This window comes from Chiloscyllium plagiosum, unplaced genomic scaffold (genome assembly GCF_037043375.1).
Source record: "Chiloscyllium plagiosum isolate Xiang-an unplaced genomic scaffold, Cpla_swu_hap1 HiC_scaffold_22, whole genome shotgun sequence".
NCBI lineage: Eukaryota > Metazoa > Chordata > Chondrichthyes > Orectolobiformes > Hemiscylliidae > Chiloscyllium > Chiloscyllium plagiosum.
In genome coordinates, this window is record NW_028270160.1 from 51,133,677 (window position 1) to 51,149,482 (window position 15,806).

The window sequence follows — 15,806 nt, forward strand, 5'->3', positions numbered from 1 at the left end:
CACGCCCCCACCTGTTCCCAATCCTGTACAACACCGCCCCTCTGCCCGCTCCCAAACCTGTCCAACAGCGCCCCCCCCGCCCGCTCCCAAACCTATCCAACACAGCCACCCCCGTCTGCTCCCAAACCTATCCAACTCAGCCCCCCTGCCCGCTCCCTAACCTGTACAACACCGCCCCCCCGCCCGCTCCCTAACCTGTCCAACAACGTGCCCCCGCCCGCTCCCAAACCTGTACAACACCGTCCCCCCGCTCGTTCCCAAACCTGTACAACACCCCCCCCCCTGCCCGCTCCCAAAGCTGTACAACACCGTCCACATGCCCAATCCCAAACCTCCCAATCCAGTCCAAAACCACCCCCTTTGCCAGCTCCCTAACCTGTACAACACTGCCCCCCACCCACTCCCAAACCTGTCCAACACCGACCCCTCCGCCCGCACCCAAACCTGTACAACACTGACCCCCCCCGCCCTCACCCAAACCTGTACAATACCGCCCCCCTGCCCGCTCCCAAACCTGTACAACACTGGCACCCCACCCGATCCCAAACCTGCCCAACACTGCACCTCCGCCCGCTCCCAAATCTGTACAACACTGCCCTCCTGCCTGCCCCCAATCCAGTCCAACACCACCCCCTCTGCCTGCTCCCAAACCTGTACAACACTGCCCCCCGCCCACTCCCAAATCTGTACAACACCGCCCCCCCCCGCAAGCTCCTAAACCTGACCAACACTGCCCCCTAGCCTGCTCCCAAACCCCATCCAACACCGCTCCCCACCCACTCCCAAACCTGTACAACATCGCGCCCCCGCCTACTCCCAATCCTGTACAACACTGCACCTCCGCCTGCTCCCAAATCTGTACAACACTGCCCCCCTGCCTGCCCCCAATCCAGTCCAACACCACCCCCTCTGCCCGGTCCCAAACCTGTACAACACTGCCCCCCGATCCCCACTCCTAAACCTGTCCAACACCACCCACCCGTCCGATCTCAAACCTGTCGAACACTGCCCCCCTGCCCACTCCCAAATCTGTACAACACAGTCCCCCCGCCCATTCCCAATCCTGTACAACACCGCCCCCTCTGCCCACTCCCAAATCTGTACAACACTGCCCCATCCCCTCCCAAACCTGCCCAACACCGCGCCCCCGCCTGTTCCCAAACCTGTACAACACCGCCCCCCTGCACACTCCTAAACCTGCCCAAAACCCGCCCCTGCCCACTCCCGAATCTGTACAACACCGTCCCCTGCCCACTCCCAAACCTGCCTAAAATCCTGCCCCTGACCACTCCCAAACCTGTACAACACCGATCCCCACCCGCCCACAATCCTGTACAACACCACCCCCTGCCCGCTCCCAAACCTGTACAACACCGCCCCCCACCCGCTCCCAAACCTGTACAACACCGGTGCCCCTGCCCGCTCCCAATCCTGTACAACACCACCCCCTGCCCGCTCCCAAACCTGTACAACACCGCCCCCCACCCGCTCCCAAACCTGTACAACACCGGTGCCCCTCCCGCTCCCAATCCTGTACAACACCGTCCCCCGCCCTTTTCCAATCCTGTACAATACCTGCACCCCACCCGCTCCCAAACCTGTACAACACCGGTGCCCCGCCCGCTCCCGATCCTGTACAACACCGCCCCTCTGCCTGCTCCCAAACCCCATCCAACACAGCCCCCCCGCCCGCTCACAATCCTGTACAACACCACCCCCTGCCCGCTCCCAATCCTGTACAACACCCCCCGCCCACTCCCAATCCTGTACAACACCCCCCGCCCACTCCCAATCCTGTACAACACCCCCCGCCCACTCCCAATCCTGTACAACACCCCCCGCCCACTCCCAATCCTGTACAACACCCCCCGCCCACTCCCAATCCTGTACAACACCCCCCGCCCACTCCCAATCCTGTACAACACCCCCCGCCCACTCCCAATCCTGTACAACACCACCCCTTGCCCGCTCCCAATCCTGTACAACACCGCCCCCCGCCCTTTTCCAATCCTGTACAACACCTGCGCCCCACCCCCTCCCAAACCTGCCCAACACCGCGCCCCCGCCTGTTCCCAAACCTGTACAACACCGCCCCCCTGCACACTCCCAAACCTGCCCAATATCCCGCCCCTGCCCACTCCCAAATCTGTACAACACCGTCCCCTGCCCACTCCCAAACCTGCCCAAAATCCTGCCCCCGCCCACTCCCACACCTGTACAACACCGATCCCCACCCGCCCCCAATCCTGGTACAACACCACCCCCTGCCCGCTCCCGATCCTGTACAACACAGCCCCCCCGCCCGCTCACAATCCTGTACAACACCACTCCTTGCCCGCTCCCAATCCTGTACAACACCCCCCGCCCACTCCCAAACCTGTACAACACCGCCCCCCTGCCCGCTCCCAAACCCCATCCAACACCGCCGCCTCTGCCCGCTCCCAAACCTGTACAACACCACCCACCCTGCCCGCTCCCAATCCTGTACAACACCTTCCCATTGCCCGCTCCCAAACCTGTCCAACACGGCCACCCCCATCCGCTCCCAAACCTGTCCAACAGCACCCCCCCGCCCGCTCCCAAACCTGTCCAACACGGCCCCCCCCCCCCGCCTGCTCCCAAGCCTGTACAATACAACCCCCCTGCCCGCTCCCAAACCTGCACAACACTGGCGCCCCGCCCGATCCCAAACCCATACAACACCACCCCCCGCCCATTCCCAAACCTGTACAACACCACCCCCATGCTCGTTCCCAATCCTGTACAACACCGCACCCCCTCGCACGCTCCTAAACCTGACCAACACCGCCCCCAGCCTGCTCCCAAACCTGTACAACACGGCCCCCCTGCCCGCTCTCAAACCTGTACAACACCGCCCCCCTGCCCCCTCCCAAATCTGTACAACACCGCCCCCCTGCCCCCTCCCAAACCTGTACAACACCGCCACCCCGCCTACTCCCAAACCTGTACAACACCGCCACCCCGCCCGCTCCCAATCCTGTACAACACCGCCCCCTTGCCCGCTCCCAAACCTGTCCAACACGGCCACCCCCACCCACTCCCAAACCTGTCCAACAGCGCCCCCCCGCCCGCCCGCTCCCAAACCTGTCCAACACGGCCCCCCCGCCCGCTCCCAAACCTGTACAACATCGCCCCCCTGCCCGCTCCCAAACCTGTACAACACCATCCCCCTGCCCGCTCCCAATCCAGTCCAACACCACACACTTTGCCCGCTCCCTGACCTGTACAACACTGCCCCCCACCCACTCACAAACCTGTCCAACACCGACCCCCCCGCTCGCACCCAAACCTGTACAACACTGATCCCCCTGCCCTCACCCAAACCTGTACAACACCGCCCCCCTGCCCATTCCCAAACCTGTCCAACACCGACACCCTGCCCGCTCCCAAACCTGTCCAACAGCGGCCCCCCGCCCGCTCCCAAACCTGTCCAACACAGCCACCCCCGCCTGCTCCCAAACCTGTACAACACAGCCCCCCTGCCCGCTCCCAATCCAGTCCAACACCACCCACTTTGCCCGCTCCCTAACCTGTACAACACAGCCCCCCACCCACTCCCAAACCTGTCCAACACCGACCCCCCCGCCCGCACCCAAACCAGGTACAACACTGATCCCCCCCTGCTCGCACCCAAACCTGTACAACACCGCCCCCTGCCCACTCCCAAACCTGTACAATACCGGCGCCCTGCCTGTTCCCAAACCTGTACAACACCGCCCCCTGCCCACTCCCAAACCTGTACAATACCGGCGCCCTGCCTGTTCCCAAACCTGTACAACGCCGCCCCCCGCCCGCTCCCAAAACTATCCAACTCTCTGCCTCACCCGCTCCCAAACCTATACAACACCATCCCCCGCCCGCTCCCAAACCCCATCCAACACCGCCCCCTCTGCCCGCTCCCAATCCTGTAAAACACCGCCCCCACCCGTTCCCAAACCTATCCAACACCGCACCCCCGCCTGCTACTAAACCCCATCCAACACCGCCCCCCCGCCCGTTCCCAAACCTGAACAACACCGCCCCCCTGCCCGCTCCCTAACCTGTCCAACACCGTCCCCCCGCCCATTCCCAAACCTGTCCAACACCGCGCCCCCCGCCCGCTCCCAAACCTGTCCAACACCGTCCCCCCGCCCGCTCCCTAACCTGTCCAACAACGTGCCCCCGGCGCTCCCAAACCTGTACAACACCGTCCCCCCGCCCGTTTCCAAACCTGTACAACACCGCCCCCCCTGCCCGCTCCCAAAGCTGTACAACACCGTCCACATGCCCAATCCCAAACCTGTACAACACCGCCCCCCCGCCCGCTCCCAAAACTGTACAACACCGTCCCCTGCCTGCTCCCAATCGTGTACAACACCACCCCCCCACCCACTCCCGAACCTGTACAACACCACCCCCCACCCACTCCCGAACCTGTACAACACCACCCCCCACCCGCTCCCAAACCTGTACAACACCGCTCCCCTGCCCGATCCCAATCCTGTGCAACACCACCCACCCTGCCCGCTCCCAATCCTGTACAACTCCACTCACCCGCCCGCTCCCAATCCTGTACAACACCGCCCCCCTGCCCGCTCCCAAACCTGTCCAACACCACCCACCCGTCCGATCTCAAACCTGCACAACACCGCCCCCCTGCCCACTCCCAAACCTGCCCAACACCGCGCCTCCACCTGTTCCCAAACCTGTACAACACCGCCCCCCTGCCTACTCCCAAACCTGCCCAAAATCCCGCCCCTGCCCACTCCCAAACCTGTACAACACCGCCCCCCCACCCGCTCCCAAACCTGTAACACCACCGTCCCACATGCCTGCTACCAATCCTGTCCAACACCGCCCCTCGCCCGCTCCCAAACCTGTACAACACCGATCCCCACCCGCCCCCAATCCTGTACAACACCACCCCCTGCCCGCTCCCAATCCTGTACAACACCAACCCCCGCCCGTTCCCAATCCTGTACAACACCGCCCCCCCGCCCGCTCCCGATCCTGTACAACACCGCCCCCCGCCCGTTCCCAATCCTGTACAATACCTGCGCCCCACCCGCTCCCAAACCTGTACAACACCGGCACCCCGCCCGCTCCCAATCCTGTACAACACCGGCACCCCGCCCGCTCCCAAACCGATACAGCACCGCCCCTCTGCCTGCTCCCAAACCCCATCCAACACAGCCCCCCCGCCCGCTCTCAATCCTGTACAACACCGCCCCCTGCCCGCTCCCAAACCTGTACAACACCGCTCCCCTGCCCCCTCCCAAACCTGTACAACACCGCTCCCCTGCCCGCTCCCAAACCTGTACAACACATGCACCCCGCCCGCTCCCAAACCTGTACAACACCGCCCCCTGCCCGCTCCCAAACCTGTACAACACATGCACCACGCCCGCTCCCAATCCTGTACAACACTGGCGCCCCGCCCGATCCCAAACCCGTAGAACACTGCCCCCCGCCCGCTCCCAAACCTGTACAACACCACCCCCATGCCTGCTCCCAAACCTGTACAACACCGCCCCCCCCGCACGCTCCCAATTCTGTACAACACCACCCCCCCGCCCGCTCCCAAACCTATACAACACCGCCCCCTGCCCGCTCCCAAACCAGTACAACACCGCCCCCCTGCCCCCTCCCAAACCTGTACAACACCGCCCCCCTGCCCCCTCCCAAACCTGTACAACACCGCCCCCCTGCCACCTCCCAAACCTGTACAACACCGCCCCCCTGCCCGCTCCCAATCCTGTACAACACCACTCCCCCGCCCGCTCCCAATCCTGTACTACACCGCCCCCCCACCCGCTCCCAAACCTGTACAACACCACCCCCTTGCTCGTTCCCAATCCTGTACAACACCGCCCACCTGGCCGCTCCCAAACCTGTACAATACTGCCCCCCTGCCCGCTCCCAAACCTGTCCAACACCGCCCCCCTGCCCGCTCCCAATCCAGTCCAACACCACCCACTTTGCCCGCTCCCTAACCTGTACAACACTGCCCCCCACCCACTCCCAAACCTGTCCAACACCGACCCCCCCGCCCGCACCCAAACCTGTACAACACTGATCCCCCCGCTCGCACCCAAACCTGTACAACACCGCCCCCCTGCCCGCTCCCAAACCTGTACAACACCGACACCCCGCCCGCTCCCAAACCTGTACAACACCGACACCCCGCCCGCTCCCAAACCTGTACAACACTGTCCCCCTGCCCGCTTCCAAACTGTACAACACCGCCTCCCTGCCCGCTCCCAAACCTGTACAATACTGCCCCCCTGCCCGCTCCCAAACCTGTACAACACCGCCCCCCCGCCCACTCCCAAACCAGTACAACACCGCCCCCCTGCCCACTCCCAAACCTGCCCAACACCGCGCCCCCGCCTGTTCCCAAACCTGTACAACACCGCCTCCCTGCCCGCTCCCAAACCTGTACAATACTGCCCCCCTGCCCGCTCCCAAACCTGTACAACACCGCCCCCCCTGCCCGCTCCCAATCCAGTCCAACACCACCCACTTTGCCCGCTCCCTAACCTGTACAACACTGCCCCCCACCCACTCCCAAACCTGTCCAACACCGCCCCCCTGCCCGCTCCCAAACCTGTACAACACCGACACCCCGCCCGCTCCCAAACCTGTACAACACCGCCCCCCTGCCCCGTTCCAATCTGTACAACACCGCCTCCCTGCCCGCTCCCAAACCTGTACAACACCGCCCCCCTGCCCGCTTCCAATCTGTACAACACAGCCCCCCTGCCCGCTCCCAAACCTGTACAACACCGCCCCCCCCGCCCACTCCCAAACGTGTACAACACCGCCCCCCTGCCCACTCCCAAACCTGCCCAACACCGTGCTCCCGCCTGTTCCCAAACCTGTACAACACCGCTTCCCTGCCCGCTCCCAAACCTGTACAATACTGCCCCCCTGCCCGCTCCCAAACCTGTACAACACCGCTTCCCTGCCCGCTCCCAAACCTGTACAATACTGCCTCCCTGCCCGCCCCCAAACCTGTACAATACTGCCCCCCTGCCCACTCCCAAACCTGTACAACACTGTACCCTGCCCACTCCCAAACCTGTACAACACCGCCCTCCCTGCCTGCTCCCAATCCTGTACAACACCGCCCCCCTGCCCGCTTCCAATCCTGTCCAACACCATCCACTTTGCCCGCTCCCTAACCTGTACAACACTGCCCCCACCCACTCCCAAACCTGTCCAACACCGACCCCCTCGCCCGCACCCAAACCTGTACAAGACTGACCCCCCCGCCCTCACCCAAACCTGTACAACACCGGCACCCCACCCGCTCCCAAACCTATACAACACCACCCCCCGCCCACTCCCAAACCCCATCCAACACCGCCCTCCGCCCGCTCCCAAACCCCATCCAACACCGCCACCTCTGCCCGCTCCCATTCCTGTAAAACACCACCCCCGCCCGCTCCCAAACCTGTCCAACACCGCACCCCCGCCTGCTACTAAACCCCATCCAACACTGCTCGTCCCGCCCACTCCCAAACCTGACCAACACCGCCCCCCCCACCCGCTCCCAAACCCCATCCAACACCGCCCCCCCACCCACTCCCAAACCTCTACAACACCGCCCCCCTGCCCACTCCCAAACCTGTACAACACCGCCCCCCCGCCCGCACCCAAACCTGTACAACACCGACCCCCTGCCCGATCCCAAACCTGTACAACACCGGTGCCCCGCCCGCTCCCAAACCTGTACAACACCACCCGCATGCCCGCTCCCAAACCTGTACAACACCACCCCCATGCCCGCTCCCAATCCTGTACAACACCGCCCCCCACCCGCTCCTAAACCTGACCAACACCGCCCCCTAGCCCGCTCCCAAACCTGTCCAACATGGCCCCCCCGCCCGCTCCCAAGCCTGTACAACACAGCCCCCCTGCCCGCTCCCAATCCAGTCCAACACCACCTCCTTTGCCCGCTCCCTAACTTGTACAACACTGCCCCCCCACCCACTCCCAAACCTGTCCAAGACCGACCCCCCCGCCCTCACCCAAACCCGTACAACACCGCCCCCCCGCCCTCACCCAAACCTGTACAACACCGCCCCCCTGCCTGCTCCCAAACCCGTACAACACCGCCCCCCCGCCCGCTCCCAAACCTGTACAACACCGCCCCCCCGCCCGCTCTCAAACCTGTACAACACCGCCCCCCTGCCTGCTCCCAAACCCGTACAACACCGCCTCCCCGCCCGCTCCCAAACCTGTACAACACCGCCCCCCTGCCCCCTCCCAAATCTGTACAACACCGCCCCCCCGCCCGCTCCCAAACCTGTACAACACCGCCCCCCTGCCCGCTCCCAAACCTGTACAACACCGCCCCCCCGCCCGCTCCCAAACCTGTACAACACCGCCCCCCTGCCCGCTCCCAAACCTGTACAACACCGCCCCCCGCCCGCTCCCAATCCTGTACAACACCGCCCCCCTGCCACCTCCCAAACCTGTACAACACCGCCCCCCCGCCCGCTCCCAATCCTGTACAACACCGCCCCCCCGCCCGCTCCCAATCCTGTACAACACCGCCCCCCTGCCACCTCCCAAACCTGTACAACACCGCCCCCCCGCCCACTCCCAAACCTGTACAACACCGCTCCCAATCCTGTACAACACCGCCCCCCCAGCCCGCTCCCAATCCTGTACAACACCGCCCCTCTGCCCGCTCCCAAACCTGTACAACACGGCGACCCCCACCGCCTCCCAAACCTGTCCAACAGTGACCCCCGCCCGCTCCCAAACCTGTCCAACACAGCCACCCCGGCCTGCTCCCAAACCTGTACAACACAGCCCCCTTGCCCACTCCCAATCCAGTCCAACACCACCCCCTTTGCCCGCTCCCTAACCTGTACAACGCTGCCCTCCACCCACTCCCAAACCTGCCCAACACCGACCCCTCCGCCCGCTCCCAAACCTGTCCAACACCACCCACCTGTCCGATCTCAAACCTGTCCAACACTGCCCTCCTGCCCACTCCCAAACCTGTACAACACTGCCCCACCCCCTCCCAAACCTGTACAACACAGCCCACCTGCCCACTCCCAAACCTGCCCAACACCGCGCCCCCACCTGTTCCCAAATCTGTACAACACCGCCCCCCTGCCCACTCCCAAACCTGCCCAAAATCCCACCCCTGCCCACTCCCAAACCTGTACAACACCACACACCGCCCGCTCCCAAACCTGTACAACACCGCCTCCCCACCCGCTCCCAAACCTGTAACACCACCGTCCCACATGCCCGCTCCCAAACCTGTACAACACCGATCCCCACCCGCCCCCAATCCTGTACAACACCACCCCCTGCCCGCTCCCAATCCTGTACAACATCAACCCCCACCCGCTCCCAAACCTGTACAACACCGGCACCCCGCCCGCTCCCAAACCTGTCCAACAGCGCCCCTCTGCCTGCTCCCAAACCCCATCCAACACAGCCCCCCCGCCCGCTCTCAATCCTGTACAACACCGCCCCCTGCCCGCTCCCAATCCTGTACAACACCGCCCCCTGCCCGCTCCCAATCCTGTACAACACCCCCCGCCCACTCCCAATCCTGTACAACACCGCACCCCCGCCCGCTCCCAAACCCCATCCAACACCGCTCCCCACCCGCTCCCAATCCTGTACAACACCACCCCCACCCGCTCCCAAACCTGTACAACACCGCTCCCATTGCCCGCTGCCAAACCTGTCCAACACGGCCACCCCCATCCGCTCCCAAACCTGTCCAACAGCGCCCCCCCACCCGCCCGCTCCCAATCCTGTACAACACCGGCACCCCGCCCGCTCCCAATCCTGTACAACACCGCCCCCCCCAGCCCGCTCCCAAACCCCATCCAACACCGCTCCCCACCCACTCCCAAACCTGTACAACACCGCTCCCCTGCCCGCTCCCAATCCTGTACAACACCACCCACCCTGCCCGCTCCCAATCCTGTACAACACCGCTCCCATTGTCCGCTGCCAAACCTGTCCAACACGGCCACCCCCATCCGCTCCCAAACCTGTCCAACATGGCCCCCCCGCCCGCTCCCAAGCCAGTACAACACAGCCCCCCTGCCCGCTCCCAATCCAGTCCAACATCACCCCCTTTGCCCGCACCCTAACCTGTACAACACTGCCCCCCACCCACTCCCAAACCTGTCCAAGACCGACCCCCCCGCTCGCACCCAAACCTGTACAACACTGACACCCCCGCCCTCACCCAAACCTGTACAACACCGCCCCCCGTCCGCTCCCAAACCTGTACAACACAGGCAGCCCGCCCTCTCCCAATCCTGTACAACACTGGCGCCCCGCCCGATCCCAAACCCGTACAACACTGCCCCCCGCCCGCTCTCAAACCTGTACAACACCACTCCCCCGCCCGCTCCCAAACCTGTACAACACCGCCCCCCTGCCCCCTCCCAATCCTGTACAACACCGCCCCCCCGCCCGCTCCCAATCCTGTACAACACCGCCCCCCTGCCACCTCCCAAACCTGTACAACACCGCCCCCCCGCCCGCTCCCAATCCTGTACAACACCGCCCCCCCACCCATTCCCAAACCTGTACAACACCGCACCCCTGCCCGCTCCCAATCCTGTACAACACCGCCCCCCCCAGCCCGCTCCCAAACCCCATCCAACACCGCTCCCCACCCACTCCCAAACCTGTACAACACCGCTCCCCTGCCCGCTCCCAATCCTGTACAACACCACCCACCCTGCCCGCTCCCAATCCTGTACAACACCGCTCCCATTGTCCGCTGCCACACCTGTCCAACACGGCCACCCCCATCCGCTCCCAAACCTGTCCAACATGGCCCCCCCGCCCGCTCCCAAGCCAGTACAACACAGCCCCCCTGCCCGCTCCCAATCCAGTCCAACATCACCCACTTTGCCCGCACCCTAACCTGTACAACACTGCCCCCCACCCACTCCCAAACCTGTCCAAGACCGACCCCCCCGCTCGCACCCAAACCTGTACAACACTGACACCCCCGCCCTCACCCAAACCTGTACAACACCGCCCCCCGTCCGCTCCCAAACCTGTACAACACAGGCACCCCGCCCGCTCCCAATCCTGTACAACACTGGCGCCCCGCCCGATCCCAAACTTGTACAACACCACCCCCCCTGCCTGCTCCCAAACCTGTACAACACCGCCCCCCCCGCCCGCTCCCAATTCTGTACAACACCGCCCCCCCGCCCGCTCTCAAACCTGTACAACACCACTCCCCAGCCCGCTCCCAAACCTGTACAACACCGCCCCCCTGCCCCCTCCCAAACCTGTACAACACCGCCCCCCCGCCTGCTCCCAATCCTGTACAACACCACTCCCCCGCCCGCTCCCAAATCTGTACAACACCACTCCCCCGCCCGCTCCCAAATCTGTACAACACCGCCCCCCCGCCTGCTCCCAAACCTGTACAACACCGCCCACCTGCCCGCTCCCAAACCTGTCCAACACGGCCACCCCCGCCCGCTCCCAAACCTGTCCAACACGGCCCCCCCGCCCGCTCCCAAACCTGTACAACATCGCCCCCCTGCCCACTCCCAAACCTGTCAAACACCGCCCCGCTGCCCGCTCCCAATCCAGTCCAACACCACCCACTTTGCCCGCTCCCTAACCTGTACAACACTGCCCCCCACCCACTCCCAAACCTGTAGAACACTGACACCCCCGCCCGCACCCAAACCTGTACAACACCGCCCCCCTGCCCGCTCCCAAACCTGTACAACACCGCCCCCCTGCCCGCTCCCAAACCTGTACAACACCGCCTCCCTGCCCGCTCCCAAACCTGTACAATACTGCCCCCCTGCCCGCTCCCAAACCTGTACAACACCGCCCCCCCGCCCACTCCCAAACCTGTACAACACCATCCACTTTGCCCGCTCCCTAACCTGTACAACACTGCCCCCACCCACTCCCAAACCTGTCCAAGACCAACCCCCCCGCTCGCTCCCAAACCTGTACAACACTGACACCCCCGCCCTCACCCAAACCTGTACAACACCGCCCCCTTGCCTGCTCCCAAACCTGTACAACACCGGCGCCCTGCCCGCACCCAAACCTGTACAACACCGACATCCCGCCCGCTCCCAAACCTGTCCAACACAATGCCCCACCCGCTCCCAAACCTATACAACACCACCCCCCGCCCACTCCCAAACCCCATCCAACACCGCCCTCCGCCCGCTCCTGAACCCCATCCAACAACGCCCCCTCTGCCCGCTCCCAATCCTGTAAAACACCACCCCTGCCCGCTCCCAAACCTGTCCAACACCGCACCCCCGCCTGCTACTAAACCCCATCCAACACTGCTCGCCCCGCCCACTCCCAAACCTGACCAACACCGCCCCCCCCACCCGCTCCCAAACCCCATCCAACACCGCCCCCCACCCACTCCCAAACCTCTACAACACCGCACCCCTGCCCGCTCCCAAACCTGTACAACACCGCACCCCTGCCCGCTCCCAAACCTGTACAACACCGCCCCCCCACCTGCTCCCAAACCTGTAAAACACCGCCCCCCTGCCCCCTCCCAAACCTATACAACACCAACCACCCCGCTCGCTCCCAATTCTGTACAACACCGCCCCCCCGCCCGCACCCAATCCTGTACAACACCACTCCCCCGCCCGCTCCCAATCCTGTACAACACCGCCCCCCTGCCCGATCCCAAACCTGTACAACACCGGTGCCCCGCCCGCTCCCAAACCTGTACAACACCACCCGCATGCCCGCTCCCAAACCTGTACAACACCGCCCCCCCACCCGCTCCTAAACCTGACCAACACTGCCCCCTAGCCCGCTCCCAATCCAGTCCAACACCACCCCCTTTGCCCGCTCCCTAACTTGTACAACACTGCCCCCCACCCACTCCCAAACCTGTCCAAGACCGACCCCCCCGCCCGCACCCAAACCTGTACAACACTGACACCCCCGCCCTCACCCAAACCTGTACAACACCGCCCCCCGTCCGCTCCCAAACCTGTACAACACAGGCACCCCGCCCGCTCCCAATCCTGTACAACACTGGCGCCCCGCTCGATCCCAAACCCGCACAACACTGCCCCCCGCCCGCTCCCAAACCTGTACAACACCGCCCCCCGTCCGCTCCCAAACCTGTACAACACCACCCCCATGCTCGTTCCCAATCCTGTACAACACCGCCCCCCCTCGCACGCTCCTAAACCTGACCAACATCGCCCCCAGCCTGCTCCCAAACCCCATCCAACACCGCCCCCCCGCCCGCTCTCAAACCTGTACAACACCACCCCCCCGCCCGCTCTCAAACCTGTACAACACCACCCCCCCGCCCGCTCTCAAACCTGTACAATACTGCCCCCCTGCCCACTCCCAAACCTGTACAACACCACCCCCCCCTGCCTGCTCCCAATTCTGTACAACACCGCCCCCCCGCCCGCTCTCAAACCTGTACAACACCGCCCCCCCGCCCGCTCTCAAACCTGTACAATACTGCCCCCCTGCCCACTCCCAAACCTGTACAACACCGCCCCCCTGCCCACTCCCAAACCTGTACAACACCGCCCCCCCGCCCACTCCCAAACCTGTACAACACCGCCCCCCCGCCCGCTCTCAAACCTGTACAATACTGCCCCGCTGCCCACTCCCAAACCTGTACAACACCGCCCCCCTGCCCACTCCCAAACCTGTACAACACCGCCCCCCTGCCCACTCCCAATCCTGTACAACACCACTCCCCTGCCCGCTCCCAATCCTGTCCAACACCATCCACTTTGCCCGCTCTCTAACCTGTACAACACTGCCCCCACCCACTCCCAAACCTGTCCAAGACCGACCCCCTCGCCCGCACCCAAACCTGTACAACACCGCCCCCTTGCCTGCTCCCAAACCTGTACAACACCGCCCCCCACCCACACCCAAACCTGTACAACACCGCCCCCCCGCCCGCTCTCAAACCTGTACAAGACTGCCCCCCTGCCCACTCCCAAACCTGTACAACACCGCCCCCCTGCCCACTCCCAAACCTGTACAACACCGCCCCCCTGCCCACTCCCAATCCTGTACAACACCACTCCCCTGCCCGCTCCCAATCCTGTCCAACACCATCCACTTTGCCCGCTCCCTAACCTGTACAACACTGCCCCCACCCACTCCCAAACCTGTCCAAGACCGACCCCCTCGCCCGCACCCAAACCTGTACAACACCGCCCCCCCGCCCACTCCCAAACCTGTACAACACCACCCGCATGCCCGCTCCCAAACCTGTACAACACCGCCCCCCCACCCGCTCCTAAACCTGACCAACACTGCCCCCTAGCCCGCTCCCAATCCAGTCCAACACCACCCCCTTTGCCCGCTCCCTAACTTGTACAACACTGCCCCCCACCCACTCCCAAACCTGTCCAAGACCGACACCCCCGCCCGCACCCAAACCTGTACAACACTGACACCCCCGCCCTCACCCAAACCTGTACAACACCGCCCCCCGTCCGCTCCCAAACCTGTACAACACAGGCACCCCGCCCGCTCCCAATCCTGTACAACACTGGCGCCCCGCTCGATCCCAAACCCGTACAACACTGCCCCCCGCCCGCTCCCAAACCTGTACAACACCGCCCCCTGTCCGCTCCCAAACCTGTACAACACCACCCCCATGCTCGTTCCCAATCCTGTACAACACCGCCCCCCCTCGCACGCTCCTAAACCTGACCAACATCGCCCCCAGCCTGCTCCCAAACCCCATCCAACACCGCTCCCCACCCACTCCCAAACCTGTACAACACCACCCCCCCTGCCTGCTCCCAATTCTGTACAACACCGCCCCCCCGCCCGCTCTCAAACCTGTACAACACCACCCCCCCGCCTGCTCTCAAACCTGTACAACACCACCCCCCCGCCCGCTCTCAAACCTGTACAATACTGCCCCCCTGCCCACTCCCAAACCTGTACAACACCACCCCCCCCTGCCTGCTCCCAATTCTGTACAACACCGCCCCCCCGCCCGCTCTCAAACCTGTACAACACCGCCCCCCCGCCCGCTCTCAAACCTGTACAATACTGCCCCCCTGCCCACTCCCAAACCTGTACAACACCGCCCCCCTGCCCACTCCCAAACCTGTACAACACCGCCCCCCCGCCCACTCCCAAACCTGTACAACACCGCCCCCCCGCCCGCTCTCAAACCTGTACAATACTGCCCCCCTGCCCACTCCCAAACCTGTACAACACCGCCCCCCTGCCCACTCCCAAACCTGTACAACACCGCCCCCCTGCCCACTCCCAATCCTGTACAACACCACTCCCCTGCCCGCTCCCAATCCTGTCCAACACCATCCACTTTGCCCGCTCCCTAACCTGTACAACACTGCCCCCACCCACTCCCAAACCTGTCCAAGACCGACCCCCTCGCCCGCACCCAAACCTGTACAACACCGCCCCCTTGCCTGCTCCCAAACCTGTACAACACCGCCCCCCACCCACACCCAAACCTGTACAACACCGCCCCCCCGCCCGCTCTCAAACCTGTACAAGACTGCCCCCCTGCCCACTCCCAAACCTGTACAACACCGCCCCCCTGCCCACTCCCAAACCTGTACAACACCGCCCCCCTGCCCACTCCCAATCCTGTACAACACCACTCCCCTGCCCGCTCCCAATCCTGTCCAACACCATCCACTTTGCCCGCTCCCTAACCTGTACAACACTGCCCCCACCCACTCCCAAACCTGTCCAAGACCGACCCCCTCGCCCGCACCCAAACCTGTACAACACCGCCCCCCCGCCTGCTCCCAAACCTGTAAAAC